General features: G+C 35.0%; 1 long non-coding RNA gene across 1 annotated transcript in view; it reads left to right on the forward strand.

Moving 5' to 3' along the window:
* LOC102157842 (uncharacterized) overlaps window positions 1–9,919 on the forward strand; it is a 70,791-nt gene extending 60,872 nt beyond the window's left edge. Inside the window, exon 3 of the long non-coding RNA XR_014843478.1 lies at window positions 7,937–9,919. This is a non-coding gene — a long non-coding RNA (uncharacterized LOC102157842). The remainder of the gene's footprint in view (window positions 1–7,936) is intronic.
* The last annotated feature ends 1,849 nt before the right edge of the window (window positions 9,920–11,768 follow it).

Below are 11,768 nucleotides of genomic sequence, written 5' to 3' on the forward strand. Positions count from 1 at the left end.
AGTCTCATTATCAAATCTCCTTCAACTTTGAGAAGTTGAGTGTTTAAGAAGTCTTGAGCTATTTGATTGATTAGTGGATTTATTAGTGACTTCTTCTACTTAACACTATCTACCAGTAATATCAATCAGAAGTTATAAGAATAACTCAGAATTTTCTGAATTTACACATGCCACTTTTTCTACTCTTTTCCTCTTCATTCTTATAAGCATTCTGGCATCTTCACCTGAAGGTATCTTCTAATCTCTGAGAGAGAAAATTTTCCAAAATAATTTTTATAACTGCAAAACCCCTCTTCCTTCACCCCAATCACTGGTGATAATGCTGATTCTTTTTTTTTTTTTTAATGTTTTTTAGGGCTGCACCTGCTGCATATGGAAGTTCCCAGGCTTGGGGTCAAATCCGAGGTGCAGCTGCCAGCCACAGCAACCCCAGATCCAAGCCGTGTTTGCAACCTACCCCACAGCTCATGACAACAGTGGATCCTTAACCCACTGAGTGGGGCCAGGGATCAAACATGCAACCTCATGGATACTAGTCAGGTTTGATACCACAGAGCCACAATGGGATCTCTGATAATGTTGATTCTTTAAAGTCCCTTGTTAAACCACAGATAGGTAGATAGATACATAGATAGATATCTGTAGTTAAAGTATGCATGTATATATATTTATAGAAATATACATAAAGATATACATACATTATAGAATTACCTTTTTTTTACATTGAACCAGAGAATCCATTGGAGGAAAAAAAAAAACAGTTATGAAATTACTCGTGTGGAGGAACTATAAATATTGGGAAATTTTATAACCTACTATACTTGATAATAATTCTTATTCTTTCTGTCGAGAAAAATATTGCTTCGCTTTTTCTATTTTATTTTTTGGTCTTTATGAAGGGATATAAGTTTATCATGTTTATATTAGAATATTTTGCCTTCATTTATATATTTATTTAATCATTCACAAACATGTTACTGAGCAATTCCTTTTAAAAGTTCTAAAACAAAAACCATAATAATCATAAATAAAGATAAAAGCTAATCATTTACTCCCACCTCCAGTTATAGAGTTTTTCCTAAGGGTATCTTGTCTATTACACAAAGTCACTGCTTGAAAAATTTTAATTAAATCAGCTAGCTTTTTGAAAATTTATTTTTGGAGGAGGGGGATGAAAGGGGTCATCTACTTAATATAAAAAATAACTTAAGTGCAAACCAGAGATTTAGCACAAGATCGTGTAATGTATTTTTCTATGGTGGAACACTAATGCACACAAAACCTGTGCAGGAATGTATGTAAGAAGCATCATTTGATTTTAATTCTGAAGAACAAGAATAAAAAACATCAGAAAGCCAGTCTAATTTGCTGACCTTAAAACTAGGATTATAAAACTTTCTTTTCAACAAATATAAAATGTGTGCATTTTAGAGAGGGAAACAGATGAAGTGACAGAGGGAATAAGGAAAAGCCAAGTTAAGAGTATCAGAAGCTGATAAGGTCTGAGAAAAAGAATCCTGAAGATTAAAAGAAAGAGGGATCATTGTCAAGTGGGGAATAACATGGACAAAGCAAGGGGGGAGAGTTTAACGGCAAAGAAAGGAGGAAAAAGAGGGAGATGCCATTTCTATCCAGTTCTTTCAGCTCTCACAACACGTCCTCTGGAAGGACTCTTTTTCTCCAATTCCTATTCCTACTTTCCATCCCATTGTCATTTCCCACCAGTTCCCTAAACTCACTTATTTTATCAAAACAAACTCAGTTCAAACTTTCAGACTGCCCATTCATTTTTTAGCCAGCAACTTTTAGGATCCAAATGAGGTATAATTTTGTCTCCTCTAGAAGCTTAAACACTCCAGTGACTCGGTTAGTTTAAGGCTTTTGTTGTACTAGATTATCCCACATAAAGAGTGTATTGTAACTAAATCAACAAAGACTTCTTTGAAGTTTGTGGGGGAATTTGATGGGAAACCATAACTCTTCCATTACTAGGAAGACTTCTATATAATAAAGCTTCTCTTAAAATCTATTATATCATCACTTTGTTCTAGTTACAGAACATGTCTCATTTCTTTACCACTTAGTTATTCTAGGCCTATAACTTCCAGAAAGACCAGTGTCAGAAGTTCCAAAGAGCTGTATTTATAAGATCTGTATTCACAAGAGCTCCTTATAGTTGTTTAAGAGTATTTGAATTTGATCTTCATATCTGTAGATAACCTCTAGTTAATAAGAATCTACAAGAATTCAGGAACAAGAGAAAGCAGTAAAAATACAATGGCTACCTTAGCTGATCCTTCCTTTAAAAAAAAATTGTAGAAATGGGGTTTAAGATCAAAGATAAACCATCGTTTGGGTTGGTTTCTTTTTATTATAGAATTGTGTATTCCTCCATTCTAAAATATGCAAATCATTTTGAACCTTTATATAAATACAACCCATGTTACAGTAATTAAATGCACTTTTGATAGATGCTTAAAAGACCAAAAGCATAGCCACAGAAAACAGTTCAGTCTAAGGCTTTTGCTTTATTTAAGGTCAAGTGCTGCAAAAATTAAGCACTATTCAGTTTCATTTAAGTAGGGCTAAGTACAGCATAGATTATAGTCAAGATTCTATAAGTCTGATGCCTAATATATTTGAAAAGGATATATATATACATAAATTTATAAATATATGTATAATGAAGTTTACTCTTTGAAACACTTATTACCTTGTAACTATAAGAGATTACTATGCAGATCTCTCTGATTATTTAGAAAAATAGAGTACATTTGGCACACTGTGTAAATTTTGTATTAACATTTAATGTTTTATTAAAAAGCTTTATTGAAATACTGCTATTTTGTTTGGTGATGGCAATGGAGATGGATACATGTGAATAGAATCAGTTACATTTTGGAGATAGGATTGTAAGATACATGATGGATTTTATCTAGAAGGTGGTCACAGTGTTTATAAAAAATGACTAGGTTCCGGCTTGAACATTCTAATGGATGGAGATGCCATTTAATCAGATGGGAAGAATGAAGGAAGAATAGTTTAATGCCAAGGAAAATGGAGACTAACTTAATGAAATAAAAAGAGATAAAAAATGAGTTTACAAATAATGATTTTAGAGATCCGTCTATCTACCATGTGTCAAGTACATTACTGAGCATTCTACATCCATTATCTTTTTTAATGGTGTCAATAATCCTATGAGCATGATGATGCTCATAACAGAAGACATCAGCCCGTAGAGATGAAAAATAACTGGACTCAGATTAGTAAATGGTAGAGCAGTGGTTGGAGCCAAAAGCCATCCTCTTTATGATAAAACTAATGCAAATATCACACTAAAAAAGAGGTAATGTGTTACCTATATTATTTTAGTTTAGACATTGTGAAGGTAAATATAGCAATTAATTTATGTAAGAGGAAAGAAATTCATTTCATGACAAACAAGAATTTTCCTGATAATTCTGGGCAGGGAGATACCACCAATTACTATTTCAAAACATAAAGAAAACTTGATTGATGCCAGTTCCTAGATCCTGTGTTACAACTAGGGGAAAAAAAAATGAACATAAAATCAGAGGATTACTTGGCTGTCTTTAATCAGATCAACCTTCACAGTGATAGTTTAAAATTATTTACCAGACATTAATTTTAAACTATTACTTAATAAAGCTCTAAGTATTTTGCGCGTGATTCTGAAATATTCAGAAAATAATCATTTTAAAATTCACTGGAATAGAGTCATGAAGCCAGATTGACAAAGCTCTGGCCAACAGATCTGACATTCAGCTCTTTGCTCAAATTAATAAACAAATTTGCTGAAACTAATAAAGCAACATGGAACATTTTGAGAAGCATATTGACCTGGTGAAATGACGGACCTGAATTTGCCCCTGAATCTATTGTTGACTGTGAGACTTTGGGCAGCTAACTTTACTTCTTTGAATCTCTACTAAATTATTTGTGAAACAGTATGACAACTCTTGCAGGAACCTCTGAGCATGAGAGAGAATATAGAGAGAGTAGATGGCAATATAATTAAAGTTAACTCTTATTTTTGTGACAATGATGATAATGACAATGATAATGATGACAATCATTATTGTTGTTATTATGTCTCAGTGGAGGGAGCATGGCCTCTGGAGTTACAGTCTTTCATTCACAATTCACTTTGGTCACTTACTGGATCATCTGTAAAATACTAATAATAGCCCATAGCCCATACTTCTCAGGATTTTCATAAAAAATATGTGAATTAATATACAGTGATTAGCTTTGTACCTGCTCTTTAGAAAGTGCTTAATAAATGTTGCTATTGGTATTAATTGTCATATTAGAGTCAGCATAATAATGTAATGATAATATATCTCATAGAAAATAGCAAGTGCTTGGGAGTTCCCTAGTGGTCTAGTGGTTAGAACTCAGTGCTTTCACTACTGCGGCTTAGGTTCAATCCCTGGTCTGGGAACCAAGACACCCACATCAAACTGTTGCATGCTGCAGCCAATAAATAAATCAACAAATAAATAAAATAATACAGAAATAGTGCTATGAAAAGAATTATATTAATGATCAATGATAAATTTCTTAAAGAAAGATCTTAGAATTACCTTTTAAACATACCTCACTGGTCTTGGTGAATCTGCCGTGATTTCCTCAGTAACTAACTTTATTTTCAGGTCCTTGGTCTCCACATTGACTTTATTCATCTTTAGTGAATTCATGTTAAGGAATACGTGTGAAAATGGTTTTAATGCCATCAAGGACAAAGTAAAAATAAAGTAACCTAAAACTGATAAAATTAATGATTAAGATGAAACATTCTAAATTCTATGTTCATCTATCTTTTACCTATCTTATCCACCATTTTTTTCACCTTTAAAAGCACTTTCATGTAGTGTATTATTTTGTACTTGAAATTCTATAAAATAAGTAGGTAATTATTATTCACAATTTATTTTAAAAATGAGGCATATGATATTAATTAAAATACATTTAGAAATTTGATTTCATGGCCGAATGGGACCCACAAATCCAGATCTCTCACTCACTTTTTGTTAGAATGAACCTGCTTTAATCCATATTTTACAACTGCTTTGAGCCTTCCATCATATTCTATTCATTCACTCATCTTTTTTTTTTTTTTTTTTTGTCTTTTTAGGGCCGCACCTGTGGCATATGGAGATTCCCAGGCTAGGGGTCAGATCAGAGCTGTAACTGCTGGCCTACACCACAGCCACAGCAGTGCGAGATCCGAGCTGCATCTGCAACCTCATGGCAATGCCGGATCCTTAACCCACTGAGCAAGGCCAGAGATCAAACCTGAGTCCTCATGGATACTAGTCAAATTGCTTTTTGCTGAGCCACAACAGGAACTCCAGTTCACTCATTCATTTATTTAATTCTTCTGTTCTTTTATTCACTCTGTTCATTGAACAGATATGCCCTTGGTATACCCAAACCATCATAGATAAGGAAACACTTACCAAGAACAATGGAATAGAAATCAGAAGACCTAGGTATAATTTCTGTCTAGCATTAATCCTCTGTCTAGTATGGGTCTTCTCCATGTAGATGGCCCACCAGCATAGTCTAACTTAAATACCATCTCCTCCTTTGTGACACCTTCTAAGATCATCCCCCATCCACAGTTCTGTGCTCCCTTGGACATTGCTTCCATCTCTTATCCTGTTATCACCCGTTTCTTGCTGCCTTGCATAATAGTATTTGCCCTGATTGAGTTGAATTTCCACAGTAAAGGATTAGGAGAGCAAGAGGGAAATAAGCAAGAGAAAAAAAAAAAAGGCAAACCAGACAGAAAGATAGTACTAATTAAATATGTGGAATTGAAATCCTATAACTCAAGACATTCTTAGCTGCAACAGAAGCCCTGGTCAAACGAGTGAAATATCATCCATTGGTTATAAGTCACTCAAGTTTTTCTCAAATAACATAAAGTTTATTTTTAGCATATAAGTGGTGTAGTAGGCATAAAAAACTTTCCTCCCTTATGAATGTCTACATCCTAAGCCGCAGAAACTGTAAATATGTGATAGTGCATGGCAAAGGGGAATTAAGGCTACCTTCTTAATAAAGGCAACTTAGAGGTGATTTAAATGGAATAAAATTGCTCATCAGTTGACTTTGAGATGGGGAGACCATTCAGGATTTTCTGCATGGACTCAGCATAGTCATAAAGGTTCTAACAAGTGAAAGACAGATGCAAGAGGGTCCGTGTCAGCGAGGTTTGAAGATGCTTTCCTGCTGGCTTTGAAGAAGCAGGAAGAGGCCATGAGCCGTGAAATGTGAGCCACCTTTAGAAGCTGGGAAGGTCAAGGAAACAAATTTTGCTCAAGAGCCTGCAGAAGCAACAGCCTCATTGACGCTTTGATTTTAGCCAATGGAGGTCCATATTTTGCTTTTTGACCTCCAGAGCTGTGAGATTGTAAGTTTCTGTTGGTTTAAACCACTAAGTTGGTGATAGTTTGTAACCATAGCAATAGGAAATAATAACAGGTAATAATAAGACTGCAGACAACTAAGCCATACATCTAAGTATTACAGAAACCCAAGGACACTGTTCTGATTCAGTCCTAAAGGAAGACCAGTTTCTCTAGGGGCTTGAAAGTGGAACAGTTTCTTCAGCGACTAAAAGATTCTTTGAGATCCAGCATTGCTCTGGTTTACAATTTATCTATAGCTGTTGCTATAGGACTATGCTGCTACTTACTCATACGTTATTGATAATATGGGTCAGTCATGCTGTGTTTTTGCTTTTCTGTCTTTCCAATTCTAATCTCAGTGCCAACCAGCTACCTCATCCTCTTCTCTACTTTCTCATTGATTGTGTTGGCTACAGGCCTTTGCTGCCAGCTTTCCTCCATTTTTGCCTTCTAATTGCTCTATCTCTGTCTATAAGATTCTTAATAAGTGAATTTCATTGATTTAATTAATTAATATTGGCTATAGAGATCAGAGTTTTGGTACCAGGCAATTTGCAGATGCTGGCCAGTCTGTATTGGTTGCTCTTGGATCAGGCATCTAGCACTGGTGCAATAACCTTGGCAGACAGGGAACTGCTCTGAGTTACAAAACATGGCCACTGAAGAGCTTACTCCATAGGGAATCTGTGTGTGTGTGTTTGTGTGTGTGTGTGTGTGTGTGTGTGTGTGTGTGTGTGTGTGTGTTTATTTAATACTTAGAATAGACCCTCTTTTTTTCTATAGCAGAGGTTGAAAATATGGTTCTGTAATCAAACACCTGTTTTCAAATCTTGGCTCAGCTATGAGGCTTAGGGCAAGTTACTAAATGACTCTTAAGTCCATGTTTCTGCACTTAAAGAATAGAGATAACATTAGTATCTACACCATAATTGTTGTGAGGATTAGATAAAATAATCCGATTAAGATGCTGGGCATAAAATAAGTCCTCCACAAATGCCAGGTGCTATTGTTATCATTTTTGTGGCATTATAGTTGTTGTGAGGATTAAATGAACAAGTTTGTATTCTTTGCCGCTACATGTGAAAAGGCCTTGTCTCCTGAATAGAGCAGATGATACGTGGAGATGGGAGATGATATATTGCTTTGGAATCACTCAAAGAAACTCAAGCAGTTTCTTTGTTGTATAGATGTTACCCAGTTTATTCCCTCGTTTAGTCCATACTCATTGAACATCTTGTATGTGCCTGAATCTGTTACTAGACATAGAAATACAAAGATTCATAGGATAAAGTATCTGACCTCAAGGGACTCCTCAGTGTTCAGGAGGATAGGAAGAAAAATAAAAGATGGGATTATGGAAACATATGGAAGGTAGACACAATGAACCCAACTTGTTGACCCTTGAACTTCAGGAGAAAAGAAAGGGAAGTGGGAAAAAAAGGGAGGTGTAAGGAAGGGAACCTTGTAAGTAATTCAACGCTTTCATTTTACAGATGATGAATCTGAGTTTATGCATACGTGCGTCTTTCCTTCAAGGAATGCTCTGGACCCACTTTACCACAATGAATCCAGCAGTGTATGAGGCCCTTAGATTGGTATAGAAACAATCCTCTGAGTTCCCCCTGTGACAATCAGTCATAACTCAATGGAAGGTATCTTATTAAATACCTATTTGTCAGAAAATCCAGTACGAGTCCTCTTGCCATTGGTTGAAATTGTGAGTATCCAATGCTTTGAAAACTGTGAGATCGTGTTTGATATATCACTGTCTTTTCTGGAGAAGATGCTATAAATCATAAACATTCCCCAAGTGTGACTAAAGATATCTATACATGGCGTTCTCAGTTTAGTACATGTGACTTCTAGCATAATTCTTTATTCTCTGCCCAAGGCATCAACCTATCATGCTCCCAAAGAGTTCATAAATAGCCTAGCAGTTTTTTTGTCAAGTATATAATTAAAGTCTTCTTTCATTCTTTTGAAAATGTATTTTTCAAAATGAGGATACCGATTCTGATGATCATACTTAGAACATTTCATATCTGGTTAATTCAAATTGTCTGAGTGATATAAATTTCAGTAAGACCTTAACATTTCTTTGCAGATCAAACTGTTTAAGATGTCATGTGCCATGCCTCCAGTAACCTCATGTAAATCTGTGCTGTAGTAGAATTCTAAGAATTCCTTTATCATAGCATTATTATAATCGCAGTGTAACAAATAATTAGGTGTCTGTTATCTGAGAGATTGTGAACCCTTTGACAGCAGAATTTCTCTTTTTTTTTTTTCTCTTTTTGTATATATACTATACTATATATATACAATCTTGTATCCTCAATCACTGGTGGAATCTAGCATCAAGGAGAGCCTCAATTGATGCATGCTGACCATGTCTGTCTTAATCCTTTATTCAACAAATATCTTCATGTACTTATTTGCCTAGTACTGTTCTATGTGGGGAGGAGAGATTGATTGATAAGCAATACATTGAAACTGCCTTTATGGAACTTAAGTCTAGCAACTTACTTTTAATAAAGAGTGATAAGAATAGTGCCATTTTACAAAAAATTCCTACTCATATGCTTTTCTTTGAGTGGTGAACAAGCCATGGAGTCAGAAAATTTCTATTCACATAATGTTTCCTAGCAAACCAGGTTAATAATAGTTATTTCAAAGGTGGCTTCCAATTCTTGCAAGATTAGTTAGAGTCCCTGGAGTTCCATGTCTGCTGTTTTTAATGGCTTCTGCCCAAAGCAGCTTAGCCTAATTGGGAAGGGATGTGTCCTTTTCTTGATAACAGACTAACTCTCATGAATGATAATGGGAGTTACGTGTGAACAGGAAGGAAAACTTGACTCTTAATACTGTGGATTGCATAACAGCTTTTCAGAGACTGCTTTTGTGATTGATTGTCTTTCCCTGAATGGTTTCCATCTATCAATATGATTTGAGGAAAGACTGCTTTTTTATCCTGGATAAGTCTCTCAAAACAAAGACCAACTAATGATTTGAAAATTCCAAAACACACTTTAGGATAGTGTTATGGAGTGAAAACACTTCCATTTGGATATCCCATAGGAGCTGCCATTCATTAATGTTTAAAACAGATGCTTCAGTGAGCAACATATTTAATTAAATCCAAACCTGTTGTTATTATTCCAGAAAATATTATTATTAGCACACGTTCCAAATGGAACTTGTAGCAACTTCTGGTTGGAGTTGGGGGAAGATATTTTGATTTCTAAAAGAATTTACTTAAAGTAGAAAGCATGGCAGTTATCTAGATAAATTTTCTTCAACTCAAGGCCATGATAGCCATGAGCTAGTTAATTGCTTAGAATCTTTGTTACTTTGATAGAGAGACTGTGCAGACCAGCTGGCCGGACAGGCCACATACATCATTACAAAATACTGGAGAGTGCACATGAAGTATCTGTCTCTGTTTCTAAAAAAAGGAGAAATGAAAAGGAAAAAAATGTCTTCAGATTTTATAAGATGGACTTATAAGATTGGCAGATGTGTCACTAATTATATAATTGCTGTCTTATGTGGTTCCAATAAAATTATTTGAAGCCCCAAAAATGTCTCACAGTGAATTATTTAATTTAATACACAGTTCTAACAAAAATAATTAGTATTTACTTTAAACTCTAAATTGTCAACAAAAAACCTCAAGTAATTATTTTTACAGTACTGCATAATGAAATAAATGTGTAATTAGTGACAGATGGGACTTTTAAAATTTAAAACACAGAAAAAAATCATATCACCTGTTTTGATTATTTTTTTTACATGAGTGAAATTAGAATTTGTGAAAATGAGGTACAAAGAGATTTAGAAGAATTAACTCTACTGAAATTAATGCAAAAGTACTTATACATGTTTCCCAGGATCCAGTGAACCTTCTGTAAAGTGGCTTTTGTTTTGACGCCTGAAAATAGTTTTGGGGCATATCATGCCAACTGTTTCACACTGTTTTTAAGTGAACACAGTAGGACAAAGACCTCTACATCTTAGAGTCACCATTTTCTTTGAGACCAAATTTTAATAGTAGGAGAAATTTTAGGTTGAGTTACCAGAACTTATTCATTTTGTATGATACTGTCTCCACTCTTTCCACTGTCTTTTTCTGTGTGGAAAGAGGACACATATCTTTCTGTGGCTTATAAAATGGCCTGAGTCATGGCTAAAGTAATCAATATTGTCTCATTCAATCAGTCTATAACAGGAGTACAGCTTGCTATGATTCTGTTGATGTTATAAGCTTCTACTGAATACAAATGTCTATATACTTCTCACTGGTGCTCAGTTGCAAATTCCTATGCATTTTTATCATCTTCTTTCTGATGTTAACTAGGTTATGATGTGTTGTATCTTATTCTCATTTTCTCTGTCTCATTTATCCCCGTCTTCATGGCCATATGACTATGGAGCTCACCTCATTTCTTGTCCTCCCATCCTTATCAATTTAGGCACTATGGCAATGATCATAATTGAGTCCAGCTTTTGATGAGTTCTCTTATACCGTGGAACTATACCCCAAACCCGTAATTGGCAGCACAAACTTATACTGCTGAGCTGTGAACTCCTGGAAGGCATGGACCACATTTCATTTATCTTCTATCTCTAAAACCAGGCAGAGTGGCCAATTAATAGGTGTTCAATAACTGTTGAATTGTATATTATCCCATGTCATAGATCATGGTGGGGGAGAGAGGGAAGATGGTCTCATACTTCCTGTTAAGAAATATAAATATATGGGAAATTTTGAGTATTTGTAAGAATCCAATAGTAATATTCCTTTTCTGGCTGAATTTGGAACTCATTGAGAGAGCGATAAAAGAATCAGATGAATATAAAAACATGAATTTTATTATTGAGAAACACTATAAAGAAGGTTACTTGTATGGTTGAATAGATTTGTTAACATTGCTAAGGTAAAAATACATCCCACATTACACAAGGATAGGTCTCTCTCTGTATGGGGAACAGCAGGTTAGAAGATTCCATTTGTGGAGGTAGGTGGATCCTGAAGTCCCAGAAGAGGCAATACCATCCATGTCCAGTCTGTTCTGCCAAACTCACCTAAAGTAAATCAGTGTTCCTTCTTTGGAGAATAAGGATGTAGAGAAAGATTGGAAGTAATGTGTAAAGGAAGTTTCTCAATTTGGAAATAATGGGAAATTAGAATTCCCCTCAATGATCTCCATTTGGTTTTGTTTTCTATAGATAAAAATGTAGCTTACCTATCAAAGTAGTCAATCTGTTAAAGAGTCAGAAGTCAGGACAATGGACATGAAATAGATATCTTTCCTATGGATAAAA

This window comes from Sus scrofa, chromosome 4 (genome assembly GCF_054392235.1).
Source record: "Sus scrofa isolate SSC_HxYL_T2T_F1_AM1 chromosome 4, Sscrofa_HxYL_maternal_Yorkshire_Landrace_v2.0, whole genome shotgun sequence".
Classification (NCBI taxonomy): domain Eukaryota; kingdom Metazoa; phylum Chordata; class Mammalia; order Artiodactyla; family Suidae; genus Sus; species Sus scrofa.